Genomic DNA, 19,762 nt, shown 5'->3' on the forward strand with positions numbered 1-19,762 from the left:
CCACATTTTGCATCTTACAAGTCCCATCTCTGACTGTGGGATCCAGAGTCTTACCTTCTCCAGGAACACAAAGGTAGGTCTCCTCTTAGCTTAACGAGCAGGTGAAAAACCTACCCTTCTCTGTGAGCACGACTGCCTTTCTTGTTTGGCGGCACGTGTAAAACCACCAAGGAGGGCCTACTGAAGCCGAGGCCATCATTTGCAGAGCCTGGCTGGGTCTCCCCTCAGGATGAACTCTCAGTGACCTTGGACAAAGGGGTTCCCAGGTGTCGCCCAGTAAGCAAGGCGGGAGACCCTGGGCAGTCTGACTTTCTACACTCTATTCTGAAGCCCTCCGAGTTCTCATCACTTCAAGACAATAAACAAAGAATGCTCCCAGACAAATTCAAGGCGGCTTCATAAAAAGGAGATGAACGGCGGCAAATGAAAGAAAGCAATGACAAACACAACTGCAGTGATTCAAGGTGCCTGGGGCCAGAGGAAGGGGTTGGGGCCAAATCGAGGCTGCTACTCAGGACATTGTAAAGACCCAGCTCCGGTCAGCACAACACACAATGCCAGCCGGCCTGAGAGACTCAGAGGAGGCCGCTCTCCTCCTCCCCTGAATTCACCTTCATCCAGAAAAAAGATGCAATCTTTGCTCTAACTACATCCATTGGGAAAATTTCCTTTTTTTTGTTTTTTTAATGTTAAAAAGATACCTGCAGAATATTAACATAGATACTTTTTAAAGTTATAAAGGGGGAAAAATCTGCTGTAGATGTCTTTAAGATACCCACAACATTTTTTCAGTTATAGGACAGTCGGAACTTAGATGATGGGCCAGAGAACTTTTCAGTAAATATCTTAGGATATGTGGGCCCAGACACAAAATCAAGGACGTTAAGTAGGTACTTACATAAGAAGAGAGAAAACACATTTCCACAACTTTCATTGATGAATTTCAAAGTATATGAGAACAATTTTTAGTAATATAGGTCTACTAATGAGAAGAATGGAATTAGAGTGTGGAGGGGTAACATTTTGCTTACTTGGGGATCAAAGTTATTATAAATGTTCCTATCGTCAAATCGATTACAAATATTTATCAGGGAAAACCATTCTTCACTCGTGGGCTGTACCAAAACAGATGGCAGGTTGGATTTAGCTCATGGGCCCTAGTTTGCTAATTTCTAGCTGAGACCCTGTATTAGTCAAGATTCTCCAGAGAAGCAGAACCACTGTGCACGTGTGTGTGTGTGTGTGTGTGTTTTTGTGTGTGTGTGTGTGTTTGTGTGTGTGTGTTTGTGTGTGTGTGTGTTTGTGTGTGTGTGTGTTTGTGTGTGTGTGTGTGTGTGTGTGTGTGTGTACACATACGTATGGATGAATGGATGAATGTAGATAGAAAGGTATTTTTTTTAATAAGGAACTGGCTCACACAGTTATGGAGACAGGCAAGTCCCAAGATCTGCAGGGTGAGTTGGCGAGCTCGAACCCACAAGAGTCAATGGTGTGGTTGTAGCCCTAAGGCTGGTCAGCTCGAGACCCAGGAACTGTTAATGTTTCAGTTTGAGTCCAAAGGCAGGAAAAAGCTGATGTCCCAGTCCAAAGGCCATCAGGCAGGACGAACTCTCTCTTACTCGAGAGGAATAGCAACCTTTTCATCTTATTCAGGACATCAAGTGATTGGACGAGGCCCACCCACATTGGGGAGAGGAATCTACTTTACTCAGTCTATTGATTTAAATATTCATCTCATCCAAAACCACCTTCACAGGAATACCCAGTATAACGTGTAACTGAATAACTGGGCACCCCATGGCCAAGCAAGTGGACACAGAAGGTTGACCATCACAGACCATCATCATCCAGATTTTCGGACTCCTCATGAGACCATGGTTTCAAAAATCAAGCATCCTTCTCTCTCTTCCCACGGCCCCAGCTGCCAAGAAGCAGCTGGAAGACTGCCATGGATGCAACCTGCTTTCCTAAAACTGAGAGTTACGTGTGGCTCTAACTACACCTGGACAGGTACAGCTCCACGATGCAGGTGGACGTTCTGGCTTTGTCCAGCTGGGGACCAACACGTCCCTAGAGATGCCAAAACTGCCTGCATCTGCGCCATTCTCAGGCACACATGCGTCTCCTAGACTCCCTGAAGGGCCATTTCCCCTTCCCCAAGCTCCCCTTCCTTCACACCCTGGGTGGAAAACGAATTTCTGAGTGCACTGTATACACAGAAATGTCTTTCGGCTTTATTTCTGACTTTTGTCCAATATAAGCTATTCTGTACTTCCTGCCTGAACTGCTCTGAGAAACTTCCTCAACAATCCGTCAGCCCCCAGCACATATGATGGCCTGACTCGAATGTGTAAGAGCCTCTGCCAGAGAGGTCGCAAATGCCTTTGCCCTTGATTTTCCTGTCTGGCCTCTGCCTACCTCCCTGATAATGGATTCCTCTTGAGGAAATGAGTCCTGTGTGGCTTGAGCAGGAAAACAAGAGGGAAATGACTGGAAATATGGTTGGAGAGGTCAGGGGAGGCACCCGGGAGGAGTGTCTCTAGGGAAGTGGGGTACTTTTCATAAGGATTTGATGAGATGACATAAGCAAACCTGACTGATGCTCTGTAAGCATGAAATGAATGCTACGTCCCAGATATTTGAGGCTTCCGGTGCTGTGTATACCACAGTCTCCCACAGGGCATGGCAAGGCAATGTCAACAGCCCCCCTTCCCCCAGCTTCCATCTGGAGTGAGGGATGCCATAATATCATCACCATGCCGGTGTTCCCTCACATTCAAAGTTATGGTTGAACTATGTACTGCCCCACCCCCCGTAATAATATATGGAAGTCCTAATGCCAAGCATCTGAGAATGCGAACTTATTTGGAGAAAGGGTCTTTAAGGAGGTCATCAATTTAAAATGAGATCCTTGGGGTGGGCTCTAATCCACTATGACTGATGTCCTTATAAAAAGGAGAAATCTGGAGACAGACACACCGAGGGAAAAGGCCATACGAAGATGAAGGCAGAGATGGAGCTGACGCTTCTACAAGCCAAGGGATGCCAAATATTGCCAGCAAACCACCAGAAGCTAGGAGAGAGGCCTGGAACTGATTGTCACCCACGGCGCTTGGAAGGAACCAAATCCGCCAACATCTTGACCTTTAAACGTCTAGCCTAGAACTGTGAGAGAATGAATTTCTGTTCTTCCCGTCACCCAGCTTGTGGTATTCCATTACATCAGCCCTAGCAAACAAGCACACTCAAGCACAGAACACGGAGGAGAACGGGGCCCTGGCTTCCCTTTATAGTGAAGTTTCCTATTGCTCCTCTTGCTTCCTCTCAAGTAGGATCATTGCATGGTTTTTGAGTGCCTATGTAAAAGTTAAATAAAATCAGAGCCCGTCTCCAAAGAGCCAGGTACAGGCGTCACCCCTGGGTCTACATGTGAGAGGAAGATGGGGTGGAAACTGGCACCATCAAGTCTCCAGACAAGAAGCAGGTGGCCCAGATTTCCAATGTTAGATGAGCAAGAAGATAGAGGAGAATCTGGTCCCTCCCCTAGGATTTCAGGGCCCAGAACATCTACTGGACCTCTGGCCCGCCCCAGAGCTGCAGGAAGGTGGTTGGAGCAAGAGAAGGTTTTGCTTCCCACACCTCTGGCCCTGGCAGCCTGGCCCAGCTACACAAAGGCCTCGGAAGCAGGGGAGAGAAGACATTTCACGGAGCCCCCAGAAGGGGCACACATCCCGGTGGGGAAGGAGGGAGAGCGAGGGAGCCTTGGCTGAGACGACTCACGCAGTCACCCCCTAGCAAGGCAGCTGGTGGTCAAACCTACAACACTTCATAAGGATTCTTCTAAACAGAAGCCATAATTCGAGTCTGGCTCTGCTCAAAGGGTCAACCGCACAATCCTGAATATTTTCAAAATATCAGTTTACCAAGATGCTAAGAAGTATTATTCATGGAAATGTTCCATATTCTGAAAGGAATATGGATACGTTGGATTAAACCAAGTGAAACATTATTTCTTGACTGCAGGACTCTCCAGTGACTTTGATATGACATGGCACTTTATCAGTCTCCAAAAAACAGAAAGAAATATAATCACTTATATGTGGACTCTAAAATATGACACAAAAGAACATGTCTACAAAACAGACTCACAGACATAGAGAACAAACTTGTGGTTGCCAAGGGGGAGGAGGGATGGGGGAAGGATAGATTGGGAGTTTGGGATTAGCAGATGCAATCTATTATATATAGAATGGATAAACAACAAGGTCTTACTGTACAGCACAGGGAACTATATTCAATATCCTGTGATATATCATAATGGAAAAGAATATGAAAAAGAATGTATATATATGTATAGCTGAATCACTTTGCTGTACAGAAATTAACACAACATTGTAAATCAACTACACTTCAATAAAATAAATTTTTTAAAAAAAGAAATATAATCAACAAAGACTCCAATTTTATTTCATTACCAACTTTTTTTTTTCATCTTGCACTTCTTTTCACAACACCCAATCACATCTCTGAGAACAACTTACTAAGGAAAGTAATTGGAAAATGCTGGTAATGAGCTTTGCAGTATGGATAGAGGGACACACGGAGGAGAAAGCAGGAAGTCAGCCAATATAAAGCCAGACAGACAGAGGCCCATGGCACCCCTGCAGAGAAAGGAAAAGTTAGTCACTGCCATTTTCGCCTCATAGGTCCCTACCTGGGGCAGAAAGAGCTGGAGTCTGTAGGAAACATCCTCCAGTTCTCCCACACCAAGGAATCAAACTATCATTTAAAGATTTGTTAGGCAGTAAAAGCAAGCAATTATTCCAAGCAGAAAAACTCAAAAAGCTTAAAATATGATTAGCTTTGCTGATAAGAGCAAGGCATGGAGGTGACCATAAATTGTTGATAACAGCCTTCTGCAGGCCTATCAGCTGGTGCAACAGGATCAGAAAACAAACAGAAACTGAATTCTTTGCTATGAGTCCATTAAAGACGCCTTCTAGCCTAGGGCACACAGATAACCGGCCTCTACCTGGAAGCCTCAACAAGATAGTCAGATAGGTTTTATCAGGTCCTCAGGCCATGCAGTCATAGAATTATAGAGTTGGAAGCTTTCTCAGTCTAACCTTCTCACTTTAAAGTTAAAGAGACTTAGCCCAGGAGGGTGAGTGGTACTGAAGGTCACCTACCAGGTTCATGGAAAACCAAGAGTAGAAAAACCCCAGCTTCTTGTTTACATTCCATGCTCTTATCACTACATGATCCTCCTTTTACTGTGTCCCCAGGGGCTGTAAAAGCCAAGTAAAATCACGAAGAACCTGTCAGGTGTCTGGGAGCAGGTAGGTGCTAAAAGAGCAGCAGTGACAAGTTCTTACTATTTACTGAGCATCTACCATGTGCCAAGTACTGAGCTAAGCTCTTAAATCTCATCTGGCTCTTAGGAAACCCCCTGAAGTGTGTGCCTTTGCACAGGTGAGGATGGCAGCCTTCTGCAAGTCTAAGTGACCTGTTCAAAGTCACACACACACACACACACACACACACACAGCAAGCAGCAGCGCTGCCAGGCACTCTCAGGTTTACTCCAAGGCCAACGCTCTTAACCGCTCCCTGCATGACCGACCCTCTGACCAGTCGTGAAATCAAGAGCACCACTTTAAATAAACAAGAATACGTTTTCAGGATTTCCTTTCGAGTGCAAGGGTAGTCATAAAACCAACGGCATGACTGAGAGTGATCCCATGAGGTCACTTTGCCTCTGTCCTTACGTCTCCACAAGCAACCACCTCAACCCTCCTCCCCCAGTCTTTTCTTTTCCTCCTGCCAGAATGAGAGCAAGCCTATAGAGTCTCTTACACAAGAAAATACTCGAAGAAGCATTTCTATATTTGCCTGCATGCTGGAGCACAATTGTCTGCTTATTTACAACAATAGAATAATTTCTGTAACTTTCTTTCTCTCCATAAAAAAGACACCGTGGACATTTTCCTGCGTAAATGAATAAAAATCTGCATCATCGCTTTCACAGGCACCTGGTGGACCATCACATAGGTACACACATGTCTTCAATCACGCCATGAGACGGGACTTTTGCACTGTTGCCAATGTCTGACTCTCCTAACCAGCTCTGCAGTAAACGCGCTAGCAGAATCATCTCTGCACCTCTGTTCCACCGTTTCATCATTTAGCAATCCCACGAGGGGAACTGCAATATCCTTTTGCATTTTGAGAGTTACCACTTGCAGGAAAGCTGTGCCAACGCTCCACCGCCCAGCTATGTGGAATGTGTTAGCAGATCCCATCGCTAGACGACCAGGGAAACACCGTCCACACAAATGGCTGTCTGTTAGCAGAGGGGGGACACCCAGCCACCCAGGCATCCCCATCCCCAAGCCACCAGCATTTTTCAGCAGGGCCACCACTATAGTCTTTTAACTGGTCTTCCAAATTCAGTCTTGCCCACCCCACCCATGCTTCCTCCTCGAGGCAGTCAAAACTGATCTCTTTTAAATATATATTTGATCATGTCCCCCCTACGCCTAAATTCTACACTTCTCACTGCTCCTATGAACATTCCCCAGATCCTGAGGATGACTGCTCCAGCCCTACTGGTGCTCTAGCCACATTTGTCTTCTTCCATTTCTTCCAGAGCATTCTTTCCCACTCAGGACCTTAGCACACACAGTTTCATTTTCTAGAATCTCTTCCTCGCCTCTCTCCCCGGTCACTCCTCCTCTCCTTTCAGGTTCCAGGTAAGATGGCATCTCCTCAGAGAAGCTTTGCCATCCACAGGCACCTTGCAGACTAAGAAAGGTCCCCCATCGTCAACATGCAGAGCACCTTGGAATACTTCCTAAATGTATTAAATTACTTCCTAAAAGGTATGAAAATGCTGACAATCACTTGAATGTCTGTCACCTCTGATTGACTCTAAGTTCCATGAGGACACCTGGAGACCTAGTGCAGTGCCTCTGACATGGGAGATGACTGGTGATACTGTGGTGAAGGAAGGAATAAACGGGGGTGGAGTGGGGGGGGGGCGGGGGAACAAAGGAAGGGAGGGGGAGGAAAGGGAAAAAGGGAGGGGAGGAAGGAGGAGGGAGTTAGATTTTCCACTGAGATCTTCCAGGGAAGGCAGAAAGGAGGAAGAAGAACTTACAGTAGTGAGTGAAGAACTAGAGATGGGAGCTCTATTTTATCTCAAACTTGCTTTAGACTCAGCCATTGGATAAATATTGATCAGGTGCCCATCATGTCCTAGGCCCTGCTGTAGACAGCAGAGGAGGTCCTCAGCCTTCTGGAGCTCATGTCCTAGAAGGATGGGAGACGAGAGAGCAAATAAACAACGAACAAATACCTGAACAGGATGACTCCAGACTGAAGAAGCCTGTAACACAGGTGGGTCATGAAGAACGAGGGTGGACACCGCTACAGGGGGGTCAGGGAAGGCCTCTCTGAGGAGGTGACATTTGAGGAGATGGCAACAAGAAGTGAGGCCAGGGAAAAGCAAGAGTGGTTTTTAAAAATAAGATGGGGTCAACTTACTCTAAAGCTGAGGTATATCCTTCCAACCGGCAGAAAGAAACTAACATCCTCAGTACGTGGGTTCAATTCCTAGGGCTGTTATAATACCGTACCCCAAACTGAGTGGCATAAAACAACGGTAATTTATTGTCTTATAGTTTTGGAGGGTAGAAGTTTGAAATTGCGGTGATGGCAGGCCACGCTCCCTGTGAAGGCTCCAGAGGAGAATCTGTTCCATGTTTCTCTCCCAGCTTCTAGTAGCCTCAGGTGTTCCTTGACTTGTATATGCCTCACCCCAATCCTGACTCCAGTGTCACGTGACCATCTTCCCTCTGTGTGTCTCTGTCTCTATGTCCAAATTTCCCCATTTATAAGGACACTGGTCGTGTAGGATTAGGGCCCACCCCAGTGACCTCAATTTACCTGGACCACCTCTGTAAAGACCCTCTCTCCATATGACTGAATAAACTGAAGTTCTTAAAAAGGAAATTAAATATATCAGCTAATAGATTAAGTTTAAAATGTTTAAAAAGGTTTAATCACCTATATTTTTAATAGTAAATTATCTCAAATAACAAACAAAATCTCCTTTAATGCGATGGCTAAAATGTGAGATTTATAAACAAGATCATGAGATTGAGAAATTGGAATTAAAAGTTTGCGGAAAAACTAGGGACTTCACTGGTGGCGCAGTGGTTAGGAACCCGCCTGCCAATGCAGGGGCCAAAGGTGCGAGCCCTGGTCCGGGAAGATCCCACATGCCGCGGAGCAGCTAAGCCCGTGCGCCACAACTACTGAGCCTGTGCTCTAGAGCCCGCGAGCCACAACTACTGAGCCTGCGCGCCAAAACTACTGAAGCCCACGTGCTTAGATCCCGTGCTCTGCAACAAGAGAAGCCACCGCAATGAGAAGCCCACGGACCTCAACAAAAAGCAGCCCCCACTCTCCGCAACTAGAGAAAGCCCGTGCACAGCAACGAAGACCCAATGCAGCCAAAAATAAATAATTACATAAATAAATTTATTAAAAAAAAAGTTTAAGGAAAAATTAGAGTATGACTTTAATAAACTGAATTTTTTTAAGAACTACTAAATAATTTTTATACCATCCAGGATGTCACAAAACTCACATTAACACAAAGAAACAACTTCCCTACCTGCACCCAAGCCAAAGAATGGTATTGAAAGGAAAAAAATTAATCCTTGTTTTGCTGCATCAGAATTTCCTCATTAGGACAGGATGGTCGTTTGGTATGTGTATATATATGTGTGTGTGTGTGTGTGTGTGTGTGTGTGTGTGTGTGTGTGTGTGTGTGCACGTATTTTGATATATCTTGTTTTTCTGTTAAGTGACTTCTAATACACTTTCCTTCACATCAGACTAAATAGTTAAAGGACTCTTTTCATTGCTGGGTTCTCTGCAAAGCTACAAAATCTGACCAGCAGACGGTAAGAAACTCCCACTTCATACCCTCAGCAGCAAAGAATATTATAATTTTAAGATATTAATTATCGGGGCTTCCCTGGCGGTCCAGTGGTTAAGACTTCGCCTTCCAGTACAGGGGCCGCGGGTTCGACCCCTGGTTGGGGAGGATACCACATGCCTCAGGGCCAAAAAACCAAAACATCAAACGGAAGCAATAATGTAACAAATTCAATAAAGACTTTAAAAATGGTTCACATCAAAAAATCTTGAAAAAAATCATTAATTATCCAGTTACCTTAATTTCCATTTCTTTGACTACTAATAAAGGAAGTTTAAAAAAAAAAAAAAAAGCTACAAAATCTGTAATCACAACCCCCATGCTACCGCTTTGGGATGTGGCAGTCACACCAATGCCTCCCAACAGCATTGCGTTACCCCGGGTTGACACTGCACCCCGTCTTCTTCCACTCACAGGGCCCGAGGCCGGGGCCACTTAACTGGCCTGGTTCACATCTCACTGGCTGCTTGCAGCTAAGGCAGCGAGAAAGCTCATTTCCTCCCTGGCTCTCGGGAACGAGTGGCTGTGTTGGCAGCCTTCTGGGTCCAAATGATGCAGAAGTGCCACTGCCCTAGCTGATGGGCCGAAGCAGCAAAAACTCCAAGCTCTGGCTTATTCGCCCTCGAGAAAGGTCAGTTCACAGCCTGCGTTTTATATTCACCCACTGCAATATCTGAGCAACTGTCAGGGGAGAGCTAAACGCTGGTTGACTTTAAGCTTTGAAAAGAGGGGATTAATCCTAACAAATAAGGTGGGTGGGGGGCTGTGAAAATGACCGGGTCGTGTTAACAACGGTGTGTTTCTGCACACGGAGGCACCGTCTTTATGGCTCTGCTAGGGCAGGGATAAAGCACAGGCTCATAATATCTCCCTCCGAAGGGCTATGATAATCCTAGCTGTTGTCTGAGCTGAGCAGGTAACAGTGAAAATGGATGAAAAGTATATGTTTATGTCCTTTCTATTAAATTCAAAGCTATAAACGCGAAGGGCACTAAAGCTGATTATAGTGCTGACAAATGCCTCCTTTTTGAAGAGGACCAAGAAGGTTAAAACAACAAAGCGAAAGGCAGCAACTCTTGGTACTAGAATTTGTCATCCAGCCCTCTCCGTGCTTTGGCCCTTCCCTCCCCGCTGCATCTAATTTATTTTCAAAAATACACTTTGTGGGCAGAAGGAAACTATGTGAAATCAGATTTTCTTTTTTCCTTTCTGGGTTGGAAGTTTAGTCTTAAGGTGACCTCAGAGCAGTTCCGACAGCCTCACTCTATCCCAAACTGCCACATGCACGTAATCAATTAATCGTCTGTGTCCTCCAGCTCCGGGGAAATTCCTGTTTGCCCCTAAGAGCTCTGAGGTCAGTGTATGATTTAGAATTTCTCTGATACTCTCAGAGAAAGAAAACATCCAGAGCTGGGATTAGGGTGAGGAACTAACCTTGGGTGTAAAATTTAAGGGGGTGCCAAAACCCTCAATGATAAGGATAAATAATATTTTAATGCAATCCTTTTCAAAGAAATCAAAGCATCAACCTCTGGCCCTTGTGTTGGCCACCTGTTTTTGTAAATAAAGTTTTACTGGAAATCAGGGGCTGGGATTCGAGCAAGGCAAGTGAGGCAGGGTGGGGCAGTTACAGGGTCACATCTTATGTTTATTTTACAATTTTGATATTTTCTTATCATGCATTTTGATGTTCTGAAAATATTACATTAAAGTCCTCTTTATATCTCGATTGCTGAGCTTTCTGGCACCCCTTAAATGTTATACTACAAGTATAACTTACTTGTATAACTTACACCCCTCACCCCAGTCCCAGCCCCCTAGAGCCCACATCCTAATTTTTCCAAAGTTCTGTTATATTATAACTGATATTACCAAGCTGTTACTATGTACAGGCACTGTTTGAAGGCCTTTTTAAATACATCTATTTGCTCATTGAATTCCCCATTGAGTGTGTAAACTAAGACACAGAGAAGTCAAGTAACTTGCCCCTGGTCACACAGCTAGTAGAGGACCTGGGATTTGAACTCAGAGATTCCAGCTCTGCAGCTGGGCTCAGCCACCAGTTCACTCTTCCTCCCTGATTTTTTTTTTTTTTCTTGTTCTGTTCCATTTCTAAATTTATTCTGTCCACTTTCTCAGCACACAGTGATTTCTTAATCCAATTTACCCGGCCTTTATGCTGGTAAGTTATTTCTACTGTCAGAAACAACTAAGTGCACTGCCACCTAAGTGCACTGCCTAAGAATGCAATAAAACTTGTTTTTCTAACCAGCTAGATTGGTTTACGTGGTGAGATAAATATTGTGCTAAGAGCAACTCCAGCACGTCTCAGGGAGAGAGTTGTGGTACCCGCTCGGGCTGGTGCGGAAGGCACCCAGCGCCCCGTCCCGGGCTGCTCAGGGAGCAATGGCACACAGAGGTGGCCCCTTTCCTTTGTGTAAACCCTGATATTCTTGTTTTTCCTGCAGGCACTGAGGCGCGGGATCTGGCTGCCCAGGGTCGCCCAGGTATCTGCTCTCTCCTTGAGTGGTTGCCACAGACACGTCTGTTCTTCCAATCCCTGTTCCCTTTTGGGAGAAGGAAGGTTGTCGGCAATGGGCCTAGCACAGTAATTACTAGTGGCGCCTTAGGAACAATTATGAAAAAAAATCATTATCATCCTCACCACTAACATTACGGAGGCCTTAGTAGCTGGCAAAGCGGGTTCGCTGGGCTCTCCCCGTGCCCAGGGCTCTCCCCGTGCCCAGGGCTCTGCAGGTGCTACATCACTGAATAAGCTTCCAGGACAGCGCGGCTCAAAGCGCAGCGGACGACGCCCCGCACCAGGCTCTCCAGTGATGCTCAAATCAAGAGGCCCCTTTCTCAGATTAAAAATCAAAAAGCACCCAACTTCAGGAAGCCCCCGTCCGCCCTCTCACCTTACCGACTGTCTCCGTGTCCCGGCAGTGGTTCTGCAGGACAGAGTGACACTGCTCCGAGAGGCACGGGGACTCCGGCCCCACCACCGGCAAGCTCTGGTCTCTGGACAGCTCACCCCACGCCCTGGAGGGTTGTTGGAGGACTAAGTGATGGCACTTATGGCTTTCCACCCCCTGTTCCAGGCTGACACCCAACATTTGAATGTGGCTGCAGGAAACTAAGTTACCACGGGGCTGGCTGACCTCATGTGAAATTCACGCCCACAAATCCCAGGGGCGCACCGAGAATTTCCAGGCCATTTCCGTACCTCTCTGGTAAATTTACTTCCCCAGTTTCTCAACGACTCTCTCACATCTTCTGTTTCCTCAAACCCCCTGGCTTCCCTCCTCTGCCCTCTCCCAGCCAATGCCCTAGGTCGATACTTCAGGAACAAAGGGGAAGCAGTGAGACAAGAACTCCACCGTGACGTCCACAACCTGACCCGCAGGCAGATGCCCTTCTCTGCTTAAAATTTCTGTTCTCATCAGGAAAATGTCATTATTCCTTAAAATTAACTGTCCTCTGGATGTTCTGCTTCCTGAGAGCTGAGATCTACTCTTTCCCGTGTCATCATTATTTCCCTGCCACTGGATCATAAAAAAAAAAAAAAGCATCTCCCTTCTTAAATTAAAAAAAAAAAAAATCCTGCTTAATCCCAGGACCCCCTGCAAACATCACAGCATCTCTCCGTTTCCCTTCCCATCCGTGATCCATCCAATTCTATATCCTCCTGCTGTTTCTACTTCCTCAAAGCCTGTCTCCTTCGTCACTGACTCCAGCTGGACGCCCATCCCCACAAGTGTAACTAAGTCCCCAGCGTCACAGGGGACCCTCGTGCTAACCAGGGCAGAGAGCACATTTCTGACCTCATCTTCCTCCAATTTCCCAGCACCGTTCAGCGTATCCAATCACGCGCCCCTTTACACCCTCTCTTGACGTCCAGCCCACCATGATCCTCTGTCTGTCCCACCTGACAGCTGCTGCTCAGTGCCTTAATGTCACCCCGCCCCCTGGGCTGCCAATCGGACTGCCTGCACCACCCACAGTCTGGCAGCAGAAAACCTTCTGGGTTCTACCATACGCTCCTTCTAGTTCATTTCATCTGGTTCCTTGGCTTTAGATACCATTCATATGCCAATGGCTCCCAAACTTTTACCTGGTCCCTGTTCCAGACACTTACCTCACATCCCTCCTTGTGCACAGAAGACTCCAAATCGCAACACACCTTGGAGTGACGAGGAGGCTAGACGTCTTGCTCTCCACGGCGCTCACGTGCCTGTATTCACTCGGTAAAAATTCATCCTTGACGACGGTTGTGTTTTTCTGTTTTTCTGACTGAAATAAAAAACATTTTCCTTTTAACTTAACATTCTGGAACCACGCTCTCAGTTGCTCTTTTCCATAAACTTGCTCCCTAGACGCCCGCCAAAGAAGGCCCAAATCCCGACATTACCCTTGGTGATTCTCTTCCCACATCCAGCTCACCGGCACACCCTGCCTCCTCTGCTGCCAAAACAAAGCCCCTCTCGGCCCTCTCCCCACCACCTGCTCAAGCCATCAGCACCTCTCCCTGAGTTCCTGGAAGTTTCCTACAGGTTCTGTGGATCCCATCCCGGCCTCCTTTCTTCCATTCTGCCCCAGAATGAGCATCCAGAGTGAGCTGACAAAAGCTGCAATCCCATCCTGCTGCTTCCCCTACTCTCCCCTTACAGAAAGGAAAACTGGCCAACGGCCTCGCATGGCATTTAGGGTAAGATTCTGATGCCTCACCCAGCCTAGAGGATTGCACGGCCGCATCCCGCTGAGTCTCCCAACCTCTTCTCAACTGCCCTCCCCATCACTCGCAGAGCCCCAACCGTCTACCCTTCTTTACGCTTCGTGGTGACATCCGTTTCCACCTGGAGCATTTGCTCCAGCTATTCCCGATGTTCCTGCTGCCCTTTCCCTTGGCCTTGGCAAAGCTGCCTCCCTCTGGTCACTCACAGGTCAGTTTAAATGTCCTGTTTCCAGATAGGCCTGCCCTGACCACCCGATCTAAACTAGTTCCCTCATAACTTTCTAGCACTCAACTCTTTTACTTTCCACACAGTACTGAAGACCCCCTGACAACGCTGACTTTGCATATTTTTTATAGCCTGTTTCCTACCGCCATCAAGAATACCAGTTCCCCCAAACAGAGATGTCTGTTAGCCTGGGCATCTCCACCCACCCCAATTTAAAACACTTCCTGGCCATATGGTAGGTGCTCAATAAATATATGTGGAAAGAAACAAATGTGTACAACACGTATTGCATAGAACCTAGCCCAGAAAAAATATATATAACATGTAAATGTGTGTGTGTGTGTGTGTGTGTGTGTGTGTGTGTGTGTGTGTGTGTGACTCCCACTTTCCATCACACTGCTTAAAGACGTACGGACCTTATGATAAGGTAGCAAAAAGAACTGAGACTCCTAGAAAGCCTTCACCGATTGAACACATGCAATTGTCCCTGCTTCCTCCCAAAAATCTCAATAAATACTATAAAGGTACAAAAAGGTATAAACTCACAAAGATGAAGAGAATAGGAGATAAGACGCCAAGAGTTGAAAGACATCAGAAAAATTGTTCTGAACACAGAACGCTGGGTCCTAAGTATGCATGGGTTGGGGGTGGGTGCGGAAGGCAACAAGGATGTCACCTTGTAATGCTGAACCGGCCACAGAAAGACTCGGGAACCAGAGGCACCGGGTATCTCTAAAGGAAGGCGCGACCGATAAGGGTAAGACAAAAATTAGCTCAACGTCCAGGAAAGGAATATTTAAACCACCAGGGCATCTCCCCTAACACCACATGGCTAGGTCAGGACCCATCCTGACCCCAAGAGTTGGGGGGATTTTTATATCTGGAGATATCAGACCAGACATGTTTTCCAAACATGAAAACTCAAGGCACAGTGAAGATTCAAGTGAGGCATCAAACTGAAAATGGGGATGCGGTAAAAGTCTGCACACCCATAGCGCAAGCCTCGTCCCTTCTGTCCACTGTGACTTCGACAGTCATCCTGGGAGCAGAGCTCAGACAGGAGGAGGCAAGAGATGAAAGAGCCTAGCTTGCAAAACTGACTGATCTGAGAGAAAAATACCTCCAGATACTGACATTTGAGGAGTCTCGTGATAAAATGGCAGGACTGCACCTGCTGACCTCACAGTGAAGCCATCAATCTCCTCGCACCAAACATACCCACTCCAAACACAAATGCACGCGCACACCCACTCCAGATACACGTACGCCACACAAACACAAATACAAACACATACGCCGCCCCACACACATATCCCAAAGACGTATATACACATACCCCAAACATACACACACACATATACACCCCAAAGACGTATATACATACATGCCCCAAACACACACAAACCCATATACTAAACACACTTACATGCATATCATATACACACAAACCACAAATACCAAACACTACACAACTATCTCAGACACGTACACATACTTAAAACATATATACACACATACCCTGAACATACACACTTAACTTTCCAGCAACTTTTCCCCTGATTCTTATAATATGACTGGGAAAAGACAACCAGACGCTTAAATCAATCTTCTAAAATGAAAGAGCAAAACCAAAAAAAGCAAAAATTAGACTGGGGTGAGTTTGGGCAGGGAGGAGAATCCAGAATTTTTTTTTAAAAGATAGTACAGGGAATAGAATAAAAGTTCCAAATAGCAAAATCACAATACTGAGAGAGACTAAAAGCTATTACATCCATGAAACAAAACCAGATTTCTATAAAAGGAAACATTCTGAAAGTAACAAAGAGGATCTAGAAATTTAAAATATGATACTGGAAAAAATCCGTTCAAGACATGGTAGAAATAGCTGGGGAAAAAAATCTCCCGGAAAGTATAACAAAAAGACAAAGTACATGGAAAGGAGAAGAGAACAGATAAAATTAAAGGCTCAATCCAAAGAGTCCAAAATGGAAAGCTCAAAAGTGGCAAACAGGGAAAATAAAGGAAAGGAATCCATCAATGATGTAAAACAAGAAAACGTGCCAGAGCAGCAGGAAATAAATTTCTAGGATTAAATGGCCCAGGGGACGCACAGCACAAGCCACTGACTAAAAGTCCGCTGTACTCGTTAGAGCATTTCAGAACGCTGTGAAAAAAGAGCTAAGAACTTCCTGAGAGGCAAATATACCCAGCGTATCACCTACCAAAGATCAGGAATGAGCATTCGACTTCTCGACATTAAACCTGAAAACTAGAAGGCAATAGAGCAAGGCCTCAAATACCCTGAGAAATAATTGTATCCAACCCAGAATTACATACCCAAATAAAGTATTAGTCAAATGTAATAATAAAATGTCTTTGCATTTTTAGACTTGTACTTAATTTTTTTTTCTGGCATTCTATGTATCCTTTCTCAGCAAGTTACTAGGGGATTTGTGCCAGATAAATGAGTGAGTAAAGCAAGGATAATCTCCAAGAGATACAGGAAAGAGAATACCTATCGCAAGAGGAAAGAAAACTCCCTGTTGGTAAAAGGAAATCCCTGGAAGATGATGGTACAGCTGGCCTACAGGATAACCAGCTCGGGTTGGTACAGAACGAATGCCTCTCAGGAAAGGAAACTATGTCTTATCTGAGGTGCTGGGTCTATACTGAGAAGAGCCTTATAGTTTTATCAGAATATTTGAGGGAGGAAATGAGAGACAAGTACACAGAGAATTAAGCAAATTCAAATAAATAATCAAAGCAATTATTAACTCCAGGAAAAACAAAAGTCTGTACAAGAAAGGAAAAATTAACTATATAGTATACTCCATGGCTCAGCAGTGAACGATATTTATATAATAAGAATAATATGATTACAGTATACTAATTTGACCAAAGCTTACAATATAACAATAACGGAAGAATGTGGAGAGGGGAAAATGTATGTGGGTTTGTGTCTCTGTGGGAGGGTATATAAGAAAGTGAATCTATCATCCTCCATTTTAGGAAGCCTGTAAGTAGTCTAAAATACATAAGTCAAGAAATAGCAATACAACCATATTTCTTAAAAATGTAAAACTAACCAGCATAAGAAAAAGCTGGTGTACATGTATTACACTAAAAATTAAATTAAAAATAGCAAAAAGCAAAATATAAAGGAGTTACTTAACACGTGAGGATATATTATCACAGAGTGGTGCAAAGCTGGACTCCCCATAGATAAGCTTCACTGGAAAGAGGCCAGGCATAAATAACTGTGAAAAGATCAAATGGGTTTAAGAGCGTAACGTGCAAAATGTCCTCACTTTTCATGCTTGCCTTTTGCCATATCATTAGAATAGTAAAAATAGCAGCTAACGTTTATCAAGGGCTAACTGTGAACAGAGAATAGTGCTAAGCAGTTTCCTAACATTAGGTAATTCCATTCTCAAACAACCCCTGAGGTAGAACAAGATTCTATCATTTTCCCATCTTCCAGCAAGTAAACCAAGGCTCAGAAAAGATAACTAACTGAACCAAGGTCAGTGCAATTCTCTCTTGAGCCTGAATAGAAGGGAATAAGAAGAAACTATCTGTATCTGGTTTTCTGCCTTTCCAAAAAATAAATGACCAGAGACGGGAAATTTTTAAATGCTGGGAAAACTTGCAGAAAGATAAAGTTGACCTTGACTGAAGCAGACTCATACTGGAAGCAGTAGGTAGAGGGTGATGGGCAGTGGGAGAATACACTAAAACAAACAAACGAAAAAAAAAAAAAACACCAAGGCTGCTGAAAGTCAGACACAAATCTGTCCAATCATTAAGGAGGAAATTACCAAGCCTGAAGCATTTATAAATCACCCCAAACTAATCAGCCATTTAAGGACAATCCCATAAAAAAATAAAAGGGACCACAGCAGGCTGCTCTCAAGAGATAAATGGCTTTGCAGCCTCATCTGGGATATGCAAATTTGAGGATATCACCAGGCCTTTTCTGAGTGATAACTTGGTTTACTTTGGAGCGGGCAGACCAAACACAGCGGAAAACCTGGGAGATTTCTCAAGCCGTGGGGTGAGCCATGCGTCAAAGCAATTCCAGGGTAGATTTTCTAAGAAAACCTTGTCCCAAGGGCTCAAAAGGCAGGTGGGCCAGCTGGTGACTCAGCCTTGGGACTGGCCCTACAATGCCAGGGAAAGTGGTGACTATAAAAGCCACAACTGAGACAGATTCTTTCTTCCATCTCAGTGTCTCTCAGATTTATTTCTCTCTCCCCTTTCTCACTGCCACCATCCTACTGAAGGGCTGAGGGTTGCTGCATTTTAGGACCGGCTAGAATTTTAGTGTTACTGAGTTTCTTCCTTTTCCACTGGGGAAACAGGAGCCCAGCGTAGTGCGCTGAACTGTAGGCCCCCCAAAGATACACCTGTGTCTGTTAACGTGACCTTATTTGGAAAAAGACTCCTCAAAGTTATAATTAAGGGTCTTGAGATGGAATCATCATGAATTATCCAGGTAAGCCTTAAATCCAATAAGCATCCCTATAAGAGACAGAAAGAAGAACGGACAGAAGAGGAGAAGGCCATCTGAAGATGATGGCAGAGATGGGAGTGATGCTGTCACAAGGCAAGGAGTGACTTGGAGCCGCAAGAAGCTACAAGAAACAAGGCAGGATTCTCCCCTAGAGCCTGTGGAGGGAGGGTAGCCCTGCTGACACCTTCATTTGGGACTTCTAGCCTCCAGAACTGTGAAAGAATATATTTCTGCTGTTTTAAGCCACCCAGTTTGCGATAGAGCTTTCGAGCTCAAAACAACTAGTCTAATTCCCTAACTTTAGAAATGAGGATAAAGGGGAACAGAAAGTGGCGTGGCCTTCTGAAAGTCACAGAGCTTCTTGGTGATGGAGAAAGGACCTGTTTGACTTTGGATAAGTGAATTAACCTATCTATCCACAGTATTGTCATCTAGAAAATGTGGATAATAACACCTGCTTAGTAAGGTTGTCATAATGATCGAATGGAAGAAAAGAAGTAAAACCCTATCATGTTGCCTGGCCCACAGTAGCTGACGATGGTACCGCGTGACTCGCCATCATCTTGTTCTTCATTTACTAGAAGAGCCACTTGTACCATCAACTGACCCTGCACTCCTTTCCGGAACGCCTTCCTTAAACACCACCACTTTTCAAAATACTACTAAAAGTTTAATTTGTTTTTCCAGTTTTAATAAGATATAATTGACACGTAATATTGTAAGTTTAAGGTGTACAGCATGATTACACACACACACACACACACACAGTTACCCTTGTGCATGCGTGTGTATGTGATGAGAATTTTTAAGATCCACTCTCTTAGCAACTTTCAAATATACAATACAGTATTGTGAACTATAGTCACCATCCTGTACATTAGCTCCCCAGAACTCATTCATCTTAAAAAGGAAATTTGTACCTTTTGGTCACCTTCACCCTTTTCCCCCACCATTCCACCCCTGGCAATCACCGATCTACTGGTTCTATGAGTTTGTTGTTGTTGTTTTTTTTCTAGATTCCACACATAAGTGAGATCATACAGCATTTGTCTTTCTCAGTTTGACTTACTTTACTAAGCATAATGCCCTCAAGGTTCATCAACATTACTGCAAATGGCAGGATTTCTTTTCTAGATGAATAATATTCCATTATATTTATATACCACACTTTATCCATTCATCCATCAGTGGACACTTAGGTTGTTTCCGTGTCTTGGTCGTTGTAAGTAATGCTGCAATGACTTCAGGGGAGCAGATATCTCTTCCAGATTGTGATTTCTT

The 19,762-nt window shown here is 44.8% G+C and overlaps 1 long non-coding RNA gene across 1 annotated transcript in view; it reads right to left on the reverse strand.

The window, feature by feature from the left end:
* Positions 1 to 19,762, reverse strand: part of LOC309607565 — a 149,517-nt gene that overhangs the window by 9,811 nt on the left and 119,944 nt on the right. Inside the window, exon 2 of the long non-coding RNA XR_014232450.1 lies at positions 13,146 to 13,300. This is a non-coding gene — a long non-coding RNA (uncharacterized lncRNA). The remainder of the gene's footprint in view (positions 1 to 13,145; positions 13,301 to 19,762) is intronic.

This window comes from Balaenoptera borealis (genome assembly GCF_965194805.1).
Source record: "Balaenoptera borealis genome assembly, chromosome: 12".
NCBI lineage: Eukaryota > Metazoa > Chordata > Mammalia > Artiodactyla > Balaenopteridae > Balaenoptera > Balaenoptera borealis.